Genomic DNA, 24,268 nt, shown 5'->3' with positions numbered 1-24,268 from the left:
AGAAATCTGTATTGGAAATGTAATACATTGAAAGATTTAAAATAATAGTTTCCAAATACTCTCATCCATCTACTATATTGTTCTTATCACATGATGCCCTGTGACACTCCAGAATCTTCTCCATGATATTCAGGACCATTTAAAGAAGATTGGTCTTAATATCTATTCTTCACATATTTCTCTTTACTTCTGTTTTCATATTTCAAAGTTTCTACTCATTTCCAGTCTTTTCTTTAGGAATACTTGGAAGTCTTTCATTTAAGGTTAATTTAAAAAATCTCCTATACAACTTTACTCAGTGTTTGCAGTAAGATATTTTTGATTAATATTCTATATATTTTGCCTTTTGGACAATTATATATTACATGTTTTCTTTATTTAAAGTAGTAGCTGCTAAATATCATGTGATTCTGGCTTCTAGGACCATTTTTTCTTTAAGTTGGAAGTTCTGGATATTGGCTATAACATTCCTGGGATATTTCATTTGGAATTTCTTTTAGGAGATGATTGATGAATTATTTCTATTTTCACTTTTCCCTCTTGTTCTAATATTCTGGACAGTTTTCTTTTTTAAAATTTATTTAGAATTTTTCCATGGTTACATAACTCATGATTTTTCCCATCCGTCTTCCCTCCCACCTCCTGGAGTTGACAAGCAATCCCACTGGGTTATACATGAATCATTGTAATAGAGTGATCTTTTGATGTCAAAACCCCAATCATATCCCCATCAAACCACATGATTGATCGTGTATTTTTCTTCTACTTTTCTGTTCCCATGGTTCTTTCTCTGGATGTGAATACATGTTTTCTTAAATACAGTATTCAGTCTCTTTGTTCTGCTCATGATTTTCAAGTCGCCCAGTGATTCTTTATTTATCTCTTGCTTATCTGTTTTCCAGGTCAATTTTTTGTAGGTATATATTCACATGTGTACATTATATATGTATATCTATCAATCTATCTTATGTTTTCTTCTTTTTTCAACCTTTTGACTATTTTAAAATATTTCTTGTTATCTCATGGAGTCATCTACATATATGTGATCCATTCTCAGTTTTAGGGGGTCTGTTATCTGCATAAGGTTTTGTGTCAGTTGTGCCAAGTTGTTAATATTGTTTCTAAGTCCTTCCTTTGCTTCTTTACAATTCTTTCTTTTTCTCTTCTCATTTCATTAATAATTTCATTCAAACCTTTTTTTAATTGCTTTATTTCTCCTAGGAATTCTATCTGATCTTGTGACCAAACTATGTTTTTTTTTTCTTTATCTCTGAGGCTTTGCTTGCAGATATTGGAATTATTTTCCTTTTCTCGGTTTGTGTCTTCAGGGTTCTTAAAACTGTAGTAACTACTTTTAAATTTTATTTTTTGTTTACTAATTCTTTTAGCCTTTCTTCTCAGATTGGGACTTTACATTAAGGTTTGGTTTTTATACACTTCTCCTGTGCATACTGTGATCTTGTATGGTCCTAGGTGTCTTGGCTGGGGTCCTGCCATAATGTTTTCTGAATATTGATGCCTATGTATTTCAAGGGTCATAGGGGCAGCTTTAACCAGGAAGCTATGAACTTTTAGTAGATCTACTTCAGTCAGATCAAGGGCATGGTATGATATCTATTCTTAGGCTTTCCAGGTTACAGACCAGGTTTGGGAATAGGTATTATAACTGCAGACTTATTCCTGGGTAATGCTACAATAAACAGTAGTTGGCCCTAGCCCATTTTCAATTAGATGGAAAGTTCAATATATTTATAGCCACTATGCTTCTGATCTATCCCTATTTTGGACCTAGGGAATTTCATATTAATCTTCTCAGTCATTCCCAAAGCTTGCTGGCTACATTGCATCCATTTTCTTCCACTTCCATTGGTCTTGGAATTCCTTGCTCTAATAGATGAGCTCTAACTTTGTCTTTCCTGAGACCAAGCCCCTATACTACTTCCTCAATATTTCCAATTCATGTCATAGTGCAAATATCTTTACCCTTGACCTTCTTCCAAATTTGGTTCCCCTTTATATATTGTCTTCCCTTGTTAGAATGTAATAAAGACTTTCGTTTTTTGTGTGTATCTTCAATGTGTAGTGTAAGGGTGAAATAGGGGTTTTGTGGGTTCAATATATTAAAAGGTGGTCACCAGGGGAAATTTCCCCAATTAAGGAATAATCTCAAGTCAAAATTGACTTTTATGGTGATTTATTTACAATTAGGAAGGCTGAAGGTAGGGAAATTGAGAGAAACTCTGGGACCAGGTAAGAATTTAGAGGCCCAGCAGAGGGGCACAGAGGTTAATTAAACAAGGCTTCTAGCCACAAGGCCTTTTACAATTAAAGAGGCAAGAGAGGCCTCCCTGAGGGTAGAGCCTCCAGAAAGGCCAAGGGAAGAGAGAGACAGTCAGCCTAACTTACCTACGTGGAACAGTCTTGATCACAAACCAGAAAAGTTCCCTCAGGTCCCCTTCACCGCACCAGTCACAGCCTCTCTCTCCCCTCCTCTCTGGAAGGGCTCACCTATATGTGACTTCCAGTGCCTTCCCTTAGCCTGCGGGTCTAATCACAATAGACACTTTCTCATAGAAAGCATAGGAGGCGGTGCCTCAATTCTGATTGGTTACTCACTCTAGCACACTTGGGTTAGGATCTCCCAGAATTGGAAGGTGCTCTCACCTTTGTGTAGACTTAATTTAATTATCACAGTAGCACAGTTCTTGGAACTTAATAATAAATTCCTAATAATTGTAATAAAGTAACAAAATAGAGTATGCATAATATTTAGTTAAATCCTATAAACATTTCTCAAGTATCTACTATCTGCTAGTGTAAGTGTGGAATTGGGGTAAATCAAGGATCACTAAGCACTCGTCTTGGAAGGGACTGGAAGGGACCCCATGGAACTCTGAGCAATGTCCATTTGGGAGGAGCCTATAGCAAGAGGAATTTGGAGGAAAATTCTGAAGATTCTAAATTGCCAACAGCCAACGGCCAAAGACTGCTGAGAGGACATTCAAGTCTTGGGTGGGCTTGGGGTGGATGGTTGTGGGTGGCTGGGAGGTTCTGGACAGAAATTTAGCTTTTCTGAACCCAAAATTCAGGGGCAACCTGGAGATTTCAACAGTAAAACCTTTCTACTGACTTCATTGCCAATGAAGTCGAAACCAAAAGAGTTGTGTTCCATAATTGGCATTAGCGTCTGGACTACAGAGGGAGAGGGCACTTGGGGGACCCTTCCTTGATCCCTCTTATACCCCCCTTCCTTGCAGTTATTCCCCTGTTTGTTAGATAGTGTGAAGGCTAGGATATTGTGAGGGGAGGGAAAGTGAACTGAGTCAAAGCTCCAGAAAAAACCAGAACTGCACTCTTGTTGTGGGGTTCATAGTCAAAAGAGAAGTGATCCCTGCACCCTCCTTCCTCAAAAATCCTCAAATATCCCTTACCCTGTTGTCCCGAATTCCTTCATTCTTATAATAAATCTTTATTAGTTTATTAGTGGTAGTTTGGGGCTGTTACTTGGAGGGGAGGAAGGCTGATCTTGTGGCTGAGGGGAAGACGAATACCAAATACCATCTTGAAGGGCAAAGCTATGAGAATTTAGGAGTGGGGAGTCTTGTTTCCATAGTGCTGACTCTGAGGGTGGGATAAAACCCATTAGGGTCACAACTGATACCCAACACCTTCCTTCAACATCCCCACTATAACTTTGCCAGTTGGGAACCTTTTTGAGTTTATTCCCTGTTATAAATAAAAAAGGGTCCTATGGAGATAAAAATGTACAATGATGTGAATGTATTTATCTGTATTCTCCTCAGCTGCAGATGATGGAGGAACACCAACTCTAATCACCCTTGATAGTTGTTATAATTTTCCCTTTCTCTCTAACAGTTGTTCAGGGAGGACCCTCAAGAGGTTAGATAAATGGGTAACCATTCCAGGTCCAACCTGGGTTTGGATAGATTAATATAGGGCTATTGATTTGCCTTGGATTACATTTGCTATCTAACTGTGTTTGACTCCCTCCCCAAGGGTTGTGATGTAAGGACCACTCAGGAAGGTACTTGTTAAACTCTCTTTATCTATAACCAGGGAAAGGATAAACAGGACAAGGATTGGGGATTGGAGACCTTATCAACCTAATATCTATAACTAGTTGATAATCAGGACTGGAGGCTATTGATGAAGTGTAAGCTGGAGATTTACTCTCTCCACTATCTCTGGCCCAGCCTGGCCACAGCCAAGCCAGAAAATAGGGAATGCTATTGATGCAGCTGTGTTGGTGATCTTATTCTCTCAGCTTTCTCACTACCAGTGTTGATGATGCACTAGCTCTCACGGTCTTTCAGGAAATATTCATATTTTTTCCTACCCTCTTCTTCATAGACTACCCTGCCTCCCTTCACCACCCACTCAGAGATTTCCCAGTCCAGAGACTCCTGTCCAGAGACCTCCAGAGCCCAGAGAGACCTCCTCCAAAGTGGCTATCAGGGGTATTTATATTGTGGTGCCAACCAACATTTGCCCCTGGCTCATGGCACCTGGGAACATTCCGTGTCTTCCAACTGCCTTCCCTGTCATTCAAGATGGTATCCATCACTTCCCAGATTATGAATATAACATCCCTCATAAGTCTTCCCTGGAGTGTGGGTGAGTGAATAGCTGATTGGGTCCATTGAAAGCTAACAAGGGGGAGTCTAGATACCCCCCATTTACCATCAATACTCACCCCCCCACATACACTAGATACTGTACTATGAACTGGGAATACATAAAGAGGCAAAAAAAGTCCCTGACCTCAAAGGGTTTATAATCTAATACAAGAGACAACATGCTAACAAATATATACAAGGCAAGCTATATATAGAATAAAGGGGAAATGATTAATAGAGAGAAGGCACTAGAATTAAGAGGGTTGGAGGAAGGCTTCCTAGAGGAGGCAGGATATTATTTTGGACTTATAGGGGAAGCCAGGGAGGTTAGTAATCACAGTGGAAGAGGAAGAGCATTCTATAATATAGCCAGTATAGTAATATATAATATTATAAAATATGATATAACATAGTAACATAGTCATCTAACTTAAATACTTCCTTAATTCATTCTGTGCCACCTAAAATTACTTTGCATATATTAAGCTCTGCCTACGTAGAGTGAAATATATATGTTCCTTGAGAATAAGAGTTTTACATTTTCTTTGTCTCCAGTACCTTACAGTGACTTGCACATAGTAAGTACATAATAAATGTTTGTAAAATAGAATTGGCTCATCATTGCAGTTTAAGGTATCATGTTGATGGTGCTAGAACCTGGAAGAAAAAGATGGAGAAAGTATGATTCTTCCACTCATTGTTATTTATAATTTGATGGGAGTGATAAAGACAAACACATATGAAAGATATGTCAGAATATTTTCAGCAAAAAATGGGAACCAGAGCAATGGACTATGATAGAGCATGAGAACAGAAAAGGATTTAGGACCAGAGGGCTAAAATGTACCTTAGAAATCTAGCACATTGTTTTTTATAGCCCTAAGAATGATATTTATATTTTAGGCTAAGAATGACATTTACATTAAAAAAATACACCAAAAGTTTTGTTTCAAAATATAAAAACCATTCTAATACAAGATTATTCTAGAATGACTAGAAAGTGTCTAGAACTAAACTAGATTCTAATACAACCTATGTAGGTGAGGAAGTTGAGACCCTGAGAATCCGAATGAATTGCTCCATGTCAAAATGCTGGTTAGTGGCCAAGCTGGAACTAAAACTGACTTCTTCTAACTCTGATTCAAGATTCCATTCTTATAATGATTGGATATGAAGGCTGAAAGAGAACTCGAAGACTGTAAACTATTGTAATAGTCCCAGAACTCTCCTTTTAGGAGTTGATTTCTAAGATTAGTATTCAAAGTTAAAATGAAACATTCTAATGAAGTCTAGGGATTAAACCGAAGTTAAGGTAAGTAGTGAATGATGGTGATTTAAAATTACCAAGAAAGATACTCACAAGTTTGTTTCTTTAAATCTTACTCTTTATATGCTATTTAAAAATATTTTAATCCATCTGTGCTTAGCTTTAAAAAATCAATAACTATTTTTGTTTAAAAAACAAAATAAAGGGACTAAGTGAATGGAAAGCTCTATTAATCTCTCATAGTCACAGACTTTAGAGTTTGGAATTTAGAAATCTCCTAGACTAGAGGCTCTTAATGCTTTTTTAAAAATTTCATAGATTCATTTGGTAGTCTGGAGAAGCCTATGAATCCATTCTCATGGTGATGCTTTTAAATATATAAATTTAAAAAATAATATTGAAAGGGGAGCCAATTAAGTTAAAATTGAGATATCAAATAGTAATAAAAGAAGTGCCAGGATCTCAGGTTAATAACCTTTGATTTAGTCCAATTCTACCATTTTACAGATGAGGAGGCTGAGGATTCAAGAGAGATGTAAAGACTTGTCCATTGTCTCAGTTAACCAGTTTGATTTATAGAAGTGTACTTGTAAATCAGAATAAGCAGCCTCCTTCAAAATGAACTTGCAAGCCCCAAGTCTAAAGACAATAATGTCACAGGCTGACAGGCAAGTGGAGATATTGGAAATATAGCTCTTAAGGTGTAAGAAAAGAGGAAATGGAAGGCATCCCACTTCTGAGTATACACACTACCCTCTCTCCTTTCCTTTATGACTACTCTTAAAAGTGTAGAGAGGAAGAAGAAAAAGGTAGGAAGAAGATATGGGAAACAGAAGGAAAAAGGGGGAAGAAAGAGAAGGGAAGTGAAGAGAGGAAGTAGAGGTGTGCTCAGGAGCGATGCTCCAGAAAGATTTGAAGCTACTTAGAAATAGGGGTGGTGGATGGTTGTGCAAGTAAAGAAATCCAAGGAAGACCCTGATTCCTCTTTATATCCTACCCTACAGTTTCTTTAAACACTGATCCTCCAGATCTGCAGACTGGCAGACTAGGCCTGGTGAGAGAGACATTCTGTTTGCATACAAACAGAAGTGGAAATTGAGAAGCTTTGAAGTGGCTACCCATCTAAAGACAAGGGCGTCTGAAAACACGGGGCTATTTGATGAGTCTTTTTCCAGCTAAGAGCTATGATTCACCCTGCCTGCTGTTTAGAAAAGCTTGTTTTGATAGGAAACATTTGTAAATGGAAAGCCCATCTCCTTCTTCCTTGATGCCTGGAAAGTAGACCTGAAACCTCTAGGTTTTGGCCCACCATAAAGGAATTCTTAGTCATCATAACCCTTCCTTCTCCCTTCTCCCCTACCATAGATTCTCTCTTATTTTTCTCAGGGTTTCCTGTGACTAATATCATAATTTTAGAATTAGAATTAAAATTAGAATTGGAAGGGACCAAAGAGATAATCTAGACCTATTCCTTAATTTTATCAATAGATCCAGAGATTAAATGAAGTCATATAGTGTTATATTGAATCTCTGGGAGCTTGAAGTTCACTGTTGGTTGACAAGTGAATCAGTTGGATGGAATGTTCCCAGAGAGGCATGCGGACTCAGGAGAGGGCAGTTGAGAACCCTGACAAAGGTTCTGGTGTCTTTTACCTGCCCCTGAGGCTGGAGATCAGTGTGGATCCTGGTCTTTGGGAAAAGAGAGACTTGCAAACTCAATCCTGCAGGCTCCTCCTGTGTTTCCTGTACTGTCATCAACTTGTATTAGACCACCATCTCTGTTTCTACTGCCCCTAGATATTAGGAAGTAAATCATCTTAGTCATCTAGGCTTCCCAGGGTCCAGGAGGGATCTGGGAAGTGGGCAGGAGAAGAAGAAGAAGGTGGATAAAGGGTGGATATCTCAACTGATTAGGCTTAAGATCTATTAAAGAAGAAGCTGAAGATTTCACAGCAGTTTGCCTGCTCTGGTGTAGCCCTGGCCAGGCTGTACCAGAGAGAAGCTATCATCTTGATTCCTTCATTTGCCTGCAGTTAGAGATTTATTAGTATCAATTTAAATAGGGTCTCCTAATACCTCTTTTCCCCTTACCATTATCCTTCTTGCCAAATATATTTAAGGTTTTAAAGTACCTTCCTGAATTGATTATTCATAGTTTATTTGGGAAGGAGGTCACGCAGTCAAATCACCAACTTTACCAAGATGAAGAGCCCAATTTAATAATATCAATTAACCCAGGTGGGTCCTGAAGGGATATCATCCATTGACCTAAAGGATCCTACCTGGGCAACTGTTATAGGAGAGAGAGGTGTCATCCTATCCTCTCTCTGTACTCCATCTTCATAAACATCAAATAGATAGTAGTACCTCCTTTTAATATAACAATAGGTAGTAAATGGTAGAACTGGGATTCTAACTCAAATCCATAACTCTGAAGCTGGAAAGGCTCTCAGAAACTATCTGGCCCAAATTCATTTTATTTTTAACTTAATTTTTAGTAAAAATACTTGATTTTGAAAGATGCCTAAGAGAGACATGAAAGAACATACTTAACCTATCCTTTTATGGAGGTGGAAAATTGCATACATTGCTATACTTTTTCAATGTATTGATCACTTGTGCCAAATTTTTCCTCTCTTTTTGTCTTTATAAAATATTATTTGTTAAATGGGTTGACTCCATAGAAGAGGAGGGGGAAAGATAATGGAAGAAACTATGATGATATAAAAAATAAAATATATCTATAAAAACTTATTTTTTAAATTTTTTATTCATTTTTTAAACCCTAATATCTTTATATATCCTTCTATATTATTTTTTTTAAATTTGTTACAGGGCTAGGCAATGAGGGTTAAGTGACTTACCCAGGCTCACACAGCTAGGAAGTGTCTGAGGCTGGATTTGAACCTAGGACCTCCTGTCTCTAGGCCTGGCTCTCAATCCACTGAGCTACCCAGCTGCTCCCTATAAAAACTTCTTTTTAAAAAGGCTTTTAAGAATAGTCTCTAACAACAAAAATACTTTACACACAATCAGCTGGATTAACAGCTCTTCCATGTCAAACCACAAGAAGAGCCTACTTGCTCTTAGAGCAGAATATACTGGTTTGGACCATGGTATTAAACTCAAATAGAAATGGGGGCCATTAAAGGGCATATGTTACCTATTTATGTTCTCTGTGTGTGTGTGTGTGTGTGTGTCTCTCTCTCTCTCTGTGTCTCTGTGTCTCTGCTTCTGTGTCTCTTGTTTTGTTTTGTTAAATATTTCCCAGTTACATTTTCATCTGGTTTGGGGACCACTCAGAAGTGTTGGAGAGAAGGTGCTGAATGATGCTTCTGGTTTAGACTGGGTCTCTTAATTGTTCATTGCACAATGGGTTGGATCTGGAGAAGTACATGTTGATGAACGCTGGCTGGGCTTTCTAAGAGTACACAAGTGCTTGTAAAAATAAATATTTTAAAAACTTATCGGGGGCAGCTGGGTGGCTCAGTGGATTGAGAGCTAGGCCTAGAGACGGTAGGTCCTAGGTTCAAATCTAGCCTCAGACACTTCCAAGCTATGTGATCCTGGGCAAGTCACTTGGCCCCCATTGCCTACCCTTACCACTCTTCTACACTGGAGCCAATACACAGTATTGTATTGGGCAGCTACCCAGCTACCCCCTCTTTTATTTCTCTCTTATCTCTAACTATTATAGTTTAAAATGATCCATTGGGGAAACTAGTCTCCCAAAGGATCACAGGGGATATTGTGAAAGAGAATTCTTTACTCTATTGTCTATCCTGAGTTAACACTAATTTAAGTGCCTCACTGGATTGTGAAGACAGGATTAACTCTCCTTTGTTTACATTTTGATTGAATCAACACAAACTTGAACTAGGTAGAGGAGCTGGCAAACCACTTAGTGAATTCACACCCTCAGAAACTCAATCAGCCAGGATGAATATTCACCTCTCCACAAGGTAGAACTTAACCTTCAGAAGGTGAGAAGTTGATCCCACAGACACTGTCCCCTGAGCAGTGCTAGACAATTTGGAAACTGTGATTAGCCCCTGTGAAGAGGGGCATGGACAATAAATCACCATAAAAGCAAGCCCCAAACTCCCTCAGAGCAGATTATCTTTGAGAAGATAGTCTGAAGATATTGTCTTCTAGAGATAGTCTTCTGACTGAGGAGAGTCTTTGAGGGAGCTTCACTGGAGACTGAGGCTTGGATTGTGGGCTTGGGGCTTAGCTTCAATTTAGACTCTGACTCCTGCAATACTTTGTTGGTGAGTGAAAGGCTGACTCCCTTCCTAGTTTTCCAAGAGACTAGCTTCCATCTTGGAGGAGGCAGCGTGGTTATGTACCACCAGCCTTCCTGGTTGAGAGCTAATTAATCTCTGCCTGGATTAAGCAGTCCCAGAGTAAACATTTAGGTTGATAGAATAGATAACTTCTCTATCCCTCTCACATTTCTCTTCTTTATTGTTTCCTTTCTATTTGTAAATATTTGTAAATAAATTTCTGGCTCAAGATATAATAAATATTGATGACCACATAATTTCATAAAATTGTTGTCCAACTATTAAATTTAACCCTTAACTATACCATATTACCTCCCTCCCTATAGATGATCTCTACAGTCCTTTTTAGCACTAACTTTCTACATATGTTTAATTCATGCTCTAATTCAGTGGTTTCCAAACTTTTTTGGCCTACCACCACCTTTCCAGAAAAAATATGACTTATCCCCCTGGAAATTAATTTTTTAAATCTTAATAGCAATTAATAGGAAAGATAAATGCACCTGTGGCCATCACCACCCCCCCCCCTGGATAGCTGCAGCACCCACCAGGGGGCGGTAGCACCCACTTTGGGAATCACTGCTCTAGTTGAAGGTGAAATGGATAATTTCTAAGGTTCTTTACAACTCTGGGACTCTATACTTTTATAATTCTATCCATAATTAATGTTCAGTATTCAAAGCCTGGGGCTTTATGGCTAAAAGTTACTAGTGCTGCCATTCTCTAAATATAGTCCAAGAAGCCCTGGGGATCCCTAAGACCTTTTTAGGGGATTCTTGAGGTCAAAACTATTTGCATAATAATACTAAAACATGAATTGACTTTTCTAACTCTATATCTGTGTGGATGGGACTTTCTTCATATACTTCAACTAAAACAAAATATCACAAGAGATTGAATGCAGACATATATATATAAGAATCTAGCTATCTTCTATTAAAGCAGACATTAAAGAAATTTACAAAATATGTCAAACAATGCCACTTTTCACCAATATGTAGAAAAGGGAGAAGAAAAAATACTGAACATATATTTTTACCTTTGTCCTCTGTTAATATTATGTAATTTTGAGATGAAATTATCCCTTTCTTGTCGTTATCATACATACCTTCCCCCCCCCCTTTTGGCCTTCAAGGTAAAGAAGGAAGAAATGTCTGATAGTTTTGTATATTTGACCTTCATGTGTAATCAATTAAATTATCTCAAAGTTTAGGAGACTCAAAAGTCCGTAAAATCCAAAAAATTGTCTCTGTTCTGCCTCCTCCATTTTTCCAGATCAAACTGAAGAAAATAGAGAGAGGGGGGTTACTCTTTTATCTCAGGTTTGTTTTTCCCAAAATATAACTCTCCCATTGCGGGCAGATAATAGACTCCCAACATAGACAACATAAATTTTGAGGACAAACATACAACAACAAGTCTCGTCCAAGGTATTTTGTCACATTTCTGTATAATAGTCTCAGTTAGAAGTTTTATTTTTTATTTATTTCCCCAGAGTGTGTCTCAATGGGGTCTTAGAAACTGTGACTGCATCAGTCATAAAGTTTCCGTAAGTCAGATATCCAGATAAAGCAGTGTGTGATCTGATATGCACTACAAAAATAGCAAGATGTTGTCAAACTAGCTCTTGCAAGGTCTTAAATTGCTGAAATAAAGAGTCATCAATTTGTGAAGTAATTAAAGCTATTCTCAATGCATTGGGGTGTGTGATATACATAATGGCTATCAACATAGAGGTTGAGGTTCATAGGAGAATAAAATGAAAACTCACATGACTGCTGCCACGTAGCCCATGGGGGGGAGGAAAGAATAATTTGTAGTTTGGGAATAAGTCTGACCCTGTGAAGGTACTGCTATTTTTCCATTTGAGGATCTGTCTGTGAATGCTACATGAGTGGTACATAGGAGTTTATCAATAATAATAATAGTTCTTTTTCTTCCCTGGCTTATTAACTTTGACACTAATTGATAATATGGAGTAATGGATTTATGAGGGATGGACAGTGGTGAGGGTATATTGTGTTGATAACATTAGAAGCCCTGTTCTGATGGGTATTTGCTGCCTAAAAACTGTTTGCACTTTTTCTGGGGCTATTAGTGAGATAGAGTGGTTGGGGCAGTAGTGAGAAGGATTAATTTGAACAGGCTTTTTACATTTCAGGGGCTAGTTAGTCCCCAAAAGGGTTAATTTTGTGAGGAGCTAAACTTGACATTGTTAAATTATTTCTTTTCATGTTCCAACAGACTCTTGCTATATTGGAGAGTCTAAAAGCTTTCTAAGTTTATTTCCTAAAACATACACACTTTATTCTGAGAAATTTAGGGTTTTTTTTTTTAACAGCAACAGTGGGAAGGTGAAATTTTCAGCTGACTTGTGATAGGATTAAGAGATGATGTCAACTATATCTCCTACCAATTTTTGAAAATTGTTAAGAGTTTTTAAATGTTCTGTGGCTATTACTAAATGGAACCTTTCCAAAAACGGTGGGCAGAACAGCTTTTTTTTTGTATGGGGAAAAGAATGTGGAGTATCTAGCCACTTCTCAGGGAATGGAGGTGGTAAGGAAAGTGTTTTGTCCTTTAGAATTGGCTGTTTCTGAGAGAGAAAAAACTGCCTTGTCTTTGGATTTTAAGTCTCCTTGCTGGAGTTCAGCATTCTGATCTCTCAGAGGAGCCTGGTCTAAAGTCAATGTTGGGTACAAAGAAGATGTCTTTGTAACCTTCGTTCTAACAGCTGGCATGGGAGCAGAGGATTCATTAGGACAGGGGCTAAGCAATCCTTTATCAGCCTCTATGGTGAATAGTGCTCTCTGATCTTATTTCCCACTTTTTGCTAAACCTTAAAATTAACTAACTTGTCCCATTAGTTTAACATCTGACTGTTATCCCCCTGCCCCTGAAATTATTCCCTTTGCCCAAACAAAGGGGGGAAGTCTCCCTTACCTGTACTCCTCAATGTGCCATCTTCTGGGGGTCACTGTTCAGGTACCGCCTGATAGAGACCAGTTCTATCAAAAAATTTAAGGGACCCCAGGATGGAGTAGGGGAGATGAGAAAATAGGTTTTGGGATCAGGAGGGTCAAAGACAAGCTGATAGCAAATCACAGCAAAGTTTATTGATCACAGCTTCTAATTTACAGAGAGATTTGAACAGGCAGAGGGATTAGGTAAGCTTTTCACATACCCAATGGATGGTAATGATTTACAAGTTCCATACAATGGATTTGGTTTATATCATCGAATCTAGACAGAATTTTCTATAGGCTGATAAATCAATCTGTCACTATGTAGCCATCTAACCCAGATTCCCAGAGAATGTATCAGTAGTTTTGGTAGGAACATACAGTGTTAGCAAAGGGGGAGGATTAAGAAGGGTTGAAGCCTCAGGTGAAGCATGGGCTATGTAAGGATAAGTGATAAGTGATAGAGAGAAATTCATAAATTGTCTTTAAGAGGAAAGGAGGAGAATTTAGAAACAGACCCTGGGAGAAGATTCTGGAAGGAGAGGAGGATTTTGGGAATTGACTGTTTGTAACTGTCACTCCTAATTTAGTTTTCCACTGAGTTGGGAGGAGGATCTTTGCTCTGGCATTCCCTTGGAAGAACTAATCTTGTGGAAAGATGAGAGATTCCTGGGTTGGAGAATTGCCTTGGAGCCAACTTCCTTTTCCTTGGAGTACAAAGAACAACCTGTCTGAGATCAAGGGGTCAGAGATCAACTTGGCTAATAATCACAAGGGTTTTGTCATCTGGGATTCTGCATTACCTAGGAAGCCAACCCCAGGTTTGAGAGGAGATGCAGGCTAACTGTGAGTCCTGTCTCCTCTGCCTTCTTAAAGACAACCTGGGTAGTTAGATTAGAAGATAGTAAGATAACATTTGGGGTCTTAGATAAGAGCAGGGAGCATATAGGCAAGGCCTATAGAAGAAACAAAGGGCAACCTCTTGTGAGGTGTGTAGAAGTTTGCTTGAGTCTAGATTTGGAGTTTTAGAACCCTATCTACCCTTTTCCCTTATTCCAATTATCAAAATAAACTTGGTTTCTAAAGCCCAAGGGTTTTGTGCTTTACTGGCCCTGGGGAGGTCCCCAGATGCATGTTTCTCATCTCCCATCCATCTAGGTCTTTCCCAAACAATCTACCTCCATTTGGAGGTAACCATCTCTTTCAGCTACATGTCTGGCTTTAGCCGGACTATGGCTATACCAGACCTTTGCTGTTGAAGGGGTCTTTAGGCTTTCCAGAGTTTTGCTTGATGGAGGCCTCTGGCTGTCTTCACAGGAAAACATAGTTATTTTCATAAAAGTAGATTATTCATGTTAACGTAGTCATTTTTATAAAAATATATTACTTATGTTACAATTAAATGTGTTTATTATTTTTGATGAATTAAATATTTTAAATATTTATCAATTTAAATTTATAAGATGCTAAGATATCAGTACTATAACTCATATAAACAAAAGCTCTTTGGGATCCTAAGTAATTTTATGAGTGTAAAGGAATCCTGAGGCTAAAAAGTTTTAGAACTCCTGTGCTAGAGAAACCAAATTATTAACAAGGTAGAAAGACAGCACAGAGGATACAGGCCTGGGCCTGAAGTTGCAAAGACTCACCTTCATGAGTTCAAATCTAGGCTGAGACACTTAGTAGCTGTGTGATCTTAAGTCACTTAATCTTATTTACCTTAGTTTCTTTATCTGTAAAATGACCAGGTGAAGGAAATGAAAAACCATGCCAGTACCTTTACTAAGAAAACCCCAAATGGACTCACAAATGGTGGGATGAAACTGAAAAATGACTGAAGAACAGCAAACACAGTAGTATAATGTAGTAGAAAGGGCATTGAATCTAGAATTGAATCCTTGACTCTTTAATTTGAGTGTGACTTTGAACAAGTCATTTAAAAAGTCTAGATCTGTTTCCTTATAAGTAAGAATGAGAGAGTTAAACTAAGTTTCTTCCAACATCTCTTCCCACTTATAATATCCTGCGTGTATAGAAGACCTAAATTCTTTTCCACCACCTGACTCTCCCTAGGGTCATGAAGGGGATGCAAAAAAACCCAACAAAAATGAAACAGCCTTTGTCTTTAAGAAACTTATATTTCATCATAAAGCCAAACAAAAAAACACCACCATAGATTTCTGAGGACTCATTTCCCTGTGGGACTCAATGTACTATTCAGTGTAAATGGAACTTAACTAAATGGAGTGATTTTTCCAACTCACCTCAAAATACTAGCCATACATAGAATCATATAATGATCATGAAGGAAAGAGCCCTAAAAATGATCTAACTATTAGAAATGCAAAGAGAATCTGGAGAAGACTAAAATAGGAACAGGGTTGCTAGGTGATAAAGTGGATAGAACACTGGGTTAGGAATTAGGAAGACATCTTCCTGAGTTCAAATATGGCCCCAGAAACCTATACTAGCTATATGACCCTGGGCAACTTACTAAACTCTGTCTCAGTTTCCTCATCTGTAAAAATGAGCCAAAGAAGAAAATGAAAAACTGTTCTAGTATTTTTCCCAAGAAAATCCCAAATGACATCATGAAGATTTAGCCATAACAGAAAATGACTGAACAAAAAGATCATGAACAGCAGAGAGAAAAAATAAGTATAATTAACAGGGATCTCTTTATGACTCGACTCAATAGAGCAAATGTGTTAAGAACCTACAATATATTAAGTGTTAGAGATATAAAGATGGAAAAATGTCTCAGTCACTATCCTCAAGGAGATCATAATATAGTGGGGGTAAGGTGGGATATAACATATATACAAATAACTCTTTGCCATGAAATGATTGGTTAAAATTGAATGGTTGCCTGATGAGTTGAGAGGTGAATTCTACCAAACTTTAAAGCACAAAAATATATATATTGGGCACTTAGGTGTCCCAGGGTCTGGAGTTAGGAAAACCTGATTTGAAATCTGACCTCAGACAAGACCCGTGGCAAGTCACTTAATCCTGTGTGCTTCAGTTTTCTCATCTATAAAATGAAATGGAGAAGGAAATGTGAAACCATTCCTGTATTTTTGCCATTGAAACTCCAAATGGGGCCACAAAGAGTCAGACCTGATGAAACAACTCACCAATAACAATACCTATACTACAGAAATTATCCTCAAAATTAATAAAGAACTCTACTAAACTCCTTTTAAAAGACAAATATAATCCTACTACTTAAACCAGGAAAGTATGAATCAAAGAGAATTATAAATCAATTGTTAGTAAGGAATATATATTTTAAATGTTTAAATAATAACCTGATCATGGCTTGAGATCAAACTTATATCCCTAATTTTTAGGCAACAATGAATTGTATTCCATCAGCTTAGGGCAATACTTGTTCCAGACATCTTTTCTTTTTATCTTATTTTTAAAAATATTTATTTTTTACATCATATTCATTTTAATATATGTATCTAAACCATACCTTACCCAATGAGCCATCTATTGTAACAAACTTTTGAAAAGAAAGATGGAGTTAACATAGTTCAGTGGAAAAAGCACCAGTAACCTCTTCATTCTCTGTCATACATCAATATGCATCAGCTGCCTCTTCCCACTGTTCCTGCAGGTCCCTCCTCTCACTGGTGAGTTCTCCCCAGAACCTCCATTATGCCCAAGAATCCAGAGCAACCACCACTTTGTTCTTGGGATTCTGTCACCTCCAAGTAATATCACCTCTTCCCTGTTTTTTTACTTTCTTTTTTTTTTTTTTGGTGGGAGGGATGTTTCTTCCCTTATAAGATTCTTGAGGGCAGGCACTGTTTTTTTCTTTCTTTGTATTTGTATACCCAATACTTAGCACACTGCTAAATGAGAGAACTAGGGTTCAAATCCTACTCTGTTGTTTACTAACTATATGTTCTTATATGAAGGTATCAGACCTTCACACACAGCTGTTATGCCCTACTTACCCTTCTCACTCCTCTCCTCCACTCTATGTCTTCTTTTTTATAGGTTAAATATCTCCATTTCCTTCAAGTGGTCATAATCTCAAGGCCTTCAACACCTCTGTTGCCTTCCTCTGGATACTTCCTCTGGATACTAGCTTATCAATAAATGGTGGCACTCAAAAATTAACACTATGTTTCAGGACAGAGAAAAGTATGATCAGATTCTTGCATCCTTCTTTTTTGGACATCATGCCTCTTTTAAAATATCCTAAGATGGGACTAGATTTTTTGGTATTTTCTTTTGTTTTGTTCCCACTACCAGCTACCATAGCAATATTATTGATTCATACTGAGTTTACCAAAATCCTGAGGCCTTTTTAGGGCAAACTGTTAGAGCTGAGTCTTAATCCTATCATCTTGTACTTGTGATTTTGACTTTTTCAACATAATTGGAAGACTTTATCTTTATACAAATAAAAAAGAAACTATGATTATTTGGGGTGGGGAAGTCTTGATGGGGAAAGTCCCTGGGTGAGCACTTTCTCCAATAGGATAGCTTAATAGATAGGGCCAAGGAAGTGGATTCAGTCATATAGAGGATGAGAGATTTACCCAAAGCCACATAATATCAGAGAAAAGACTGAAATTTAGACCTTTCTACTCCAAGCCTATCATTATCCATTATGCCTTGATTCCTCTAAAAAGACTTCATTTATCCCTATTGAATTTCAGTTTATTAAACTGAGCACTATACTTTTTGACCTTCCATTCAACTGAGCAAATATTTATTCATTCCCTATGGGATCCCAAATAGTGCTAGGTGCTGGAGATAGACAGACATAAATATTGCCAGTTCTTGTCTATCATCTTTTATATATGTCTCCCTTCTCTCCTTTGATGCTGCAACCACCTTAATGCAGGTCCTCATTATCTCACTCTTGGACTATTGGAATAGCCTGCGGGTGGGTCTGCCTGCCTCAGGTTTCTCCCCACTCCAATCCATTTTCCAATGAGATATCAAATCTTCCTAAAATTCAGATCTGACCATGTTATTCCTCCCAGGCAATAAATTCTAGTGGCTCTATTCCCTCCAAGATCAAATTTTAAAAAACTGTATTTTTTAAAAACTCTTACCTTTTGTCTTAGAATCAACACTGTATACTGCTTCTAAGGCAGAAGAGTGGTAAAGGGAGGGCAATGGGAGATTAAGTGACTTGTCCAGGATCACCTATCTGGGAAGCATCTGAGTCTATATTTGAAGCCAAGACTTCTCATCTCTAGGTCTGGCACTCAAACCACTGAGCCATCTAGCTGTCCTCCCTGTGTTTGATTTTCAGGGACCTTTATTATCTAGTCCTTTCATAATCTCCTTACACCTTACTCACCTGACATTGGACAGCCTCCTTGCTGTTCCTTTTATAACATACCATGTTTTCCAACTCTGAGCATTTTCACAGACTATCTTCCATGCCTGGAATTCTCTCTCTCCTCATATCTACCTTCTTGCTTCCAGAGCTTCTTTCAAGTCCCAGCTAAAACACCACCTTCTACAGGAAGTCTTTTCTGATCAATCTTAATGCAAAACCTTCCTTCTTGAGGTTCCTGGTTAAGATGGCTACAGAGTAAGAAGCAGCTCTTAACCTCTCCTGACTGAAACACACAAAACTCCTCAAGGGGACATAAAAATAAGTCCAGACGAACGGAGGAACCCCACAAAAGGGCACAGTGTGGAAGGTATGTGGAATCAAGGCATTTCCATGCTATAAAGAGGTGAAACAGCTCTCACTAAATCGCGGGCTGAGCAACCACCCTACCCCCACCCCCTCCACACACAACACCTGTAGCACTGAGGCCAGCTAAAAAGAAATAGAGCAAGTTTGGGGCACCCATCGAGTCATTGGCAGCTCCGGGGCCTGTTCCTGAGAGCAGCAAGATTTGGGACCCAAAAAGCCAAAGAACGCACCCGAAATCTGAGCGTGGGCTTAGGGCGCAGAGCGTGGGAGCAGAGCTCAGGCGGGCTCAGAGCTCAGGCTCTGAGGAGGCGTGGGTGGAAGCAGACGGGTCTAAGACTGTGGAAGCAGCGCCCTGAGACTCATAAAAAAACCTCTGGCAGAGGATCAAGGAAGGCGATCCACCAGGGGGCTTGACCACGGACAGACCCTGAGCGCAAGGATAAACCTGAGAAGCTGCTGGGCTAACGATGGCTACCCAGTCTCAAGAAGTTCAGAAGAGAAAGATTAACAACAAGAAAAAGAAGTCTTTAACACTCGACAACTTTTACACAGAGAAAATCCAGACAACCGAGCAAACAGAGGAGGAGAACAAACAAGCATCCGGACCCTCCTCAAATAAGGAAAACTCCTCACAAGCTATGGAAGAGTTCAAAACTGAGATTTTCAGGAAAATGGAAGACATCTGCCAAGAAAATAACAGTTTAAAAGGTAGAATCTTGCAACTGGAAAGTGAAGCTCAGAAACCAAATGAACTGATAAGCAAATTGAACACCAGAAATGACCAGATTGAAAAGGAATACCAGAAGATTATGGCCGAAAACCAGAAGATTATGGCCGAAAACCAGAAGATTATGGCCGAAAACCAAAAGATCATAGCCGAAAACCGAAAGATTATAGCTGAAAACCAGTCCCTAAAGGCTAGAATTGAGCAGCTAGAAGCTAATGATCTCTCAAGACAACAAGAACAAATAAAACAAAGTCAAAAGACTGAAAAAATAGAAGGAAACATGAAATATCTCAATGAGAGAGTGACAGACCAAGAAAACCGGTCTAGAAGAGACAATTTGAGAATAATTGGTCTTCCAGAAAAACCAGAAATTAATAGAAACCTGGACTCCATACTAACAGAAATAATTCAGCAAAATTGCCCTGAAGTCCTACAACAAGAGGGCAATATAGACATTGAAAGGATTCATAGAACACCTGCGACATTCGATAAAGAAAAGAAAACACCCAGAAATATAATTGCCAAATTCAAGAGTTTCCAAGCAAAGGAAAGAATCTTACAAGAAGCCAGAAAGAAACAATTCAAATATCAAGGAGCACCAATCAGGATCACACAGGATCTGGCAGCCTCCACGCTAAAAGATCGCAAGGCTTGAAATACGATATTCAGAAAGGCAAGAGAGCTGGGCCTGCAACCACGGATCAACTACCCATCAAAACTGACTATATATTTCCAGGGGAAAGTATGGGCATTCAACAAAATTGAAGAATTCCAGGTATTTGCACAGAAAAGACCAGGGCTAAATGGAAAGTTTGATGTATGGTAAAGAACGCTACCTACATTCAGAGGAAGAACTGCAGGAGAGGAAACATATAAGAAAAGTAACTGCTTGAACGCATGGGTCGGGGCGGACATGATTGGGGATGTGGACTCGAAACTACCACACCAATGCAACCACCAACAATTTGGAAATAGGTCTTGATCAAGGACACATGATAAAACCAGTGGAAATGCGCTTTGGCCATGGGTGAGGGGAGTGCGGGGGGTGAAGGGGAAAGTAGGAGCATGAATCATGTAACCATGTTAAAAATGATTATTAATAAATGTTTAAATTAAAAAAACTGCTGGGAAATTTGGAAAACAATATGGGAGAGATTAGATTTAGATCAACATCTCACACCCTACACCAAGATAAATTCAGAATGGGTGAATGACTTGAATAAAAAGAGGGAAACTATAAATAAGTTAAGTGAACACAAAATAGTATACCTGTCAGATGTCTGGTAAAGGAAAGATTTTAAAACCAAGCAAGAGTTAGAGAAAATTACAAAATGTAAATTAAATGGTTTTGATTATATTAAGCTAAAAAGCTTTTGTACAAACAAAAACAATGTAGTCAAAATCAGAAGAGAAATAACAAATTGGGAAAAAATCTTTATAGCAAAAAACTCTGACAGGGGTCTAATTACTCAAATATACAAGGAGTTAAATCAATTGTATAAAAAATCAAGCCATTCCCCAATTGATAAATAGGCAAGAGACATGAATAGGCAATTTTCAGGTAAAGAAATCAAAAGTATCAATAAGCACATGAGAAAATGTTCTAAATCTCTAATAATTAGAGAAATGCAAATCAAAACAACTCTGAGGTATCACCTCACACCTAGAAGATTGGCTAAAATGAAAGAAGGGGAGAGTAATGAATGTTGGAGGGGATGTGGCAAAATTTGGACCTTAATGCATTGCTGGTGGAGTTGTAAACTGATCCAACCATTCTGGCTGGCAATTTGGAACTATGCTCAAAGGGCTATAAAAGAATGCCTGCCCTTTGATCTAGCCATACCATTGTTGGGTTTGTACCCCAAAGAGATTATAGATAAACAGACTTATATGAAAATATTTATAGCTGAGCTTTTTGTGGTGGCAAAGGACTGGAAAAGGAGGGTATGTCCTTCAATTGGGGAATGGTTGAACAAATTGTGGTATATGCTGGTGATGGAATACTATTGTGCTAAAAGGAATAATAAACTGAAGGAATTCCAGGTGAACTGGAAAGACCTCCAGGAACTGATGCAGAGCAAAAGGAGCAGAGCCAGAAGAACACTGTACACAGAGACTGATATACTATGGTAAAATTCGAATGCAAGGGACTTCTGTACCAGCAGAAAGCAATGATACAAGACAGCTCTGAGAGATTTATGGTAAATAACGCTACCCATATTCAGAAGAAGGACTACAGAAGAGGAAACATATAAGAAAAACAAATGCTTGAATGCATGGGCTGAGAAGGACATGATTGGGGATGTGGACTCGAAATTACCACACCAATGCAACTAACAACAATTTGGAAATAGGTCTTGAACAAGGACACATGTTAAAACCAGTGGAAATGTGCATCGGCTATGGGTGTGGGGATAGCGGGGGGTGAAGGAGAATGTAGGGGCATGAATCATGTAACCGTGTTAAAAATGAATATTAATAAATGTTTAAAAAAATGTCTTCAACTTATTAAGCTGAAAAAGAATAGCTAAAGAGAATGTATTAGACCATCTGGGAGGGCAGGCAATCTGACCTACTTTTTCGTTCAATTATAATTTTAAGTCTTTTAAAAGTATATCTGTTTAGCCAATATAGATTTGTGTCTATGATTAATGATAATTTAAAAGAAGAAAATTTCCTGAATTTTCCTTTTACATTTCTCCTCTTTAAGCCTCAGTTTCCCCATCTCTGTCTAGGATCCCCTTTTTCAAATCTTCTTACATCTTTCTGTTCCTTATTTCCTAATTATCCTACATATAGCTTATTTTTTATTTTTATTTTTTGGCTTGGTGTCCTCCCCTATCAAATTTTAAGCTTTTCGATGGCTAAGACTATTTTGTCTCTTTTTTGTATCTGTAGCTCTTAACATGGTGTCTGACACATAGTAGGTGTTTAACAAGTGTTTACTGATTGACTTATGAATTTGTTAAACAATTGACTCTTGTAGGCAACTACAGAACACGGAGGCATTGATTTTTTGAGACTATTCAGGATTGTGACTGGAAAATCATGAATTCCATGAGGAAATGGGCATCCAGAGGGGAAACATGGAATAAGGCAGGCATACTTATGAAGAGGGGAGAAAACTATAGAAAAACAAGGTCTAGGGTATGGGTTCAAATTTGGCCTCAGACACTTCCTAGTGTATCATCCTGGGAACCATGATTGCCTAAATTTTTTGCTCTTCTGGCTTAGAAATGATAGTAAGGGGAGGCAAGATAGTGGCTCAGTAGCAGCAAAGGGTGAAACTGTTCTGTCTAAGCTTCAATATCAATCTTTAAAAAGTGCTTCAAAAAGACAAGAACTCAGACCCAACCACAAGATTGAGTCACAGGTCTCTCCCACAGAACACAACCTGAAAGGTAGTTGAAAGAGAGCTGATGGGATAAAGGAGTTACCAGAAACAAAATTGCACAAAAAGAAATTTTGCTCAATCCTCACCACCTCCTGTGCTGAATTTGGGACCTTAAGATAGGGGCTGCACTAGCAGAGGAACACCTCAGGCACACATCTTGAGGTCCTGTGCCCTGAAAACAGCTGGTAGTGAGGGCTAGGGGTCTATCTCACTAGGCAGCTTCCAGCATCTGCCTCTGGTGACATTGAAGATTTAACCCCAAGGCAGAATAGCTCAACTGGCCTAATCCAATAAACCAGCAGAGAAGAGAGCTTACAACCCACAGGCAAAAAAAACAAAACAAAACAAAAACCTAAAGAGAAAATGAGTAAACAACAGGAAAAAAAGATAACAACCAAAAGTTTCTACAAGGGAAAATGTCCAGTGAACAGAAAAAACAGAGGATGGTGGGATGCAAGGAACTATAAACAAAACCTAAAAAATCCCCAAACAATAAGAATAAAAAATACACTCAAAATTGGGCTCACACTCTGGAAAAACTTAAAAAAGGAATTTTAAAAATCAAATAATACAGGCTGAAGAAAAATGGGAAAAAGAAAACAATAGCTTATAAAGCAAAGTGGGCCAATTGGGAAAAGGGGCACAAAAATCAAATGAAATAAAGAGTGACTTGAAAAAAAGAAGGGACCAAAATGGAAAAGGAGCATCAAAAGATCATGGATTAAACTTAGTCTTTAATAATGACAATTGGACAATCAGAAGCTGATGATTTCACAAGACATCAATAAACAATAAAACAAAATCAGAAGAAGAAAGAAAATGTGAGATATCTCATTGAAAAAAACAAGTGACCTAGAAAATAGATCCAGGAAAAACAATTTAGGAATTATTGGAGAACTGAAAGTCATGACCAAAAAGAAAGCCTAGACGTCATATTGCAAGAAATTGTCCAAGAAAGCAGCCCCGATAATCTTGAACAAGAGGATATAATAGAAATTGAAATAATCATCAACATCTCACACCCTATACCAAGATAAACTCAGAATGGGTGAATGACTTGAATATAAAGAAGGAAACTATAGTTAAATTGGATGAGCACAGAATAGTATACTTATCAGATCTATGGGAAAGAAAAGATTTTAAAACCAAGCAAGAGTTAGAAAAAAATCACAAAATGTAAAATAAATAATTTTGACTACATTAAACTAAAAAGTTTTTGTACAGACAAAACCAATGCTACCAAAATTAGAAGGGAAACAACAAATTGGGAAAAAATCTTTATAACAAAAATCTCAGACAAAGATCTAATTA

Source organism: Gracilinanus agilis, chromosome 4, assembly GCF_016433145.1.
Source record: "Gracilinanus agilis isolate LMUSP501 chromosome 4, AgileGrace, whole genome shotgun sequence".
NCBI classification, from domain to species: Eukaryota; Metazoa; Chordata; class Mammalia; order Didelphimorphia; family Didelphidae; genus Gracilinanus; species Gracilinanus agilis.
This window is presented reverse-complemented; position numbering follows the sequence as displayed.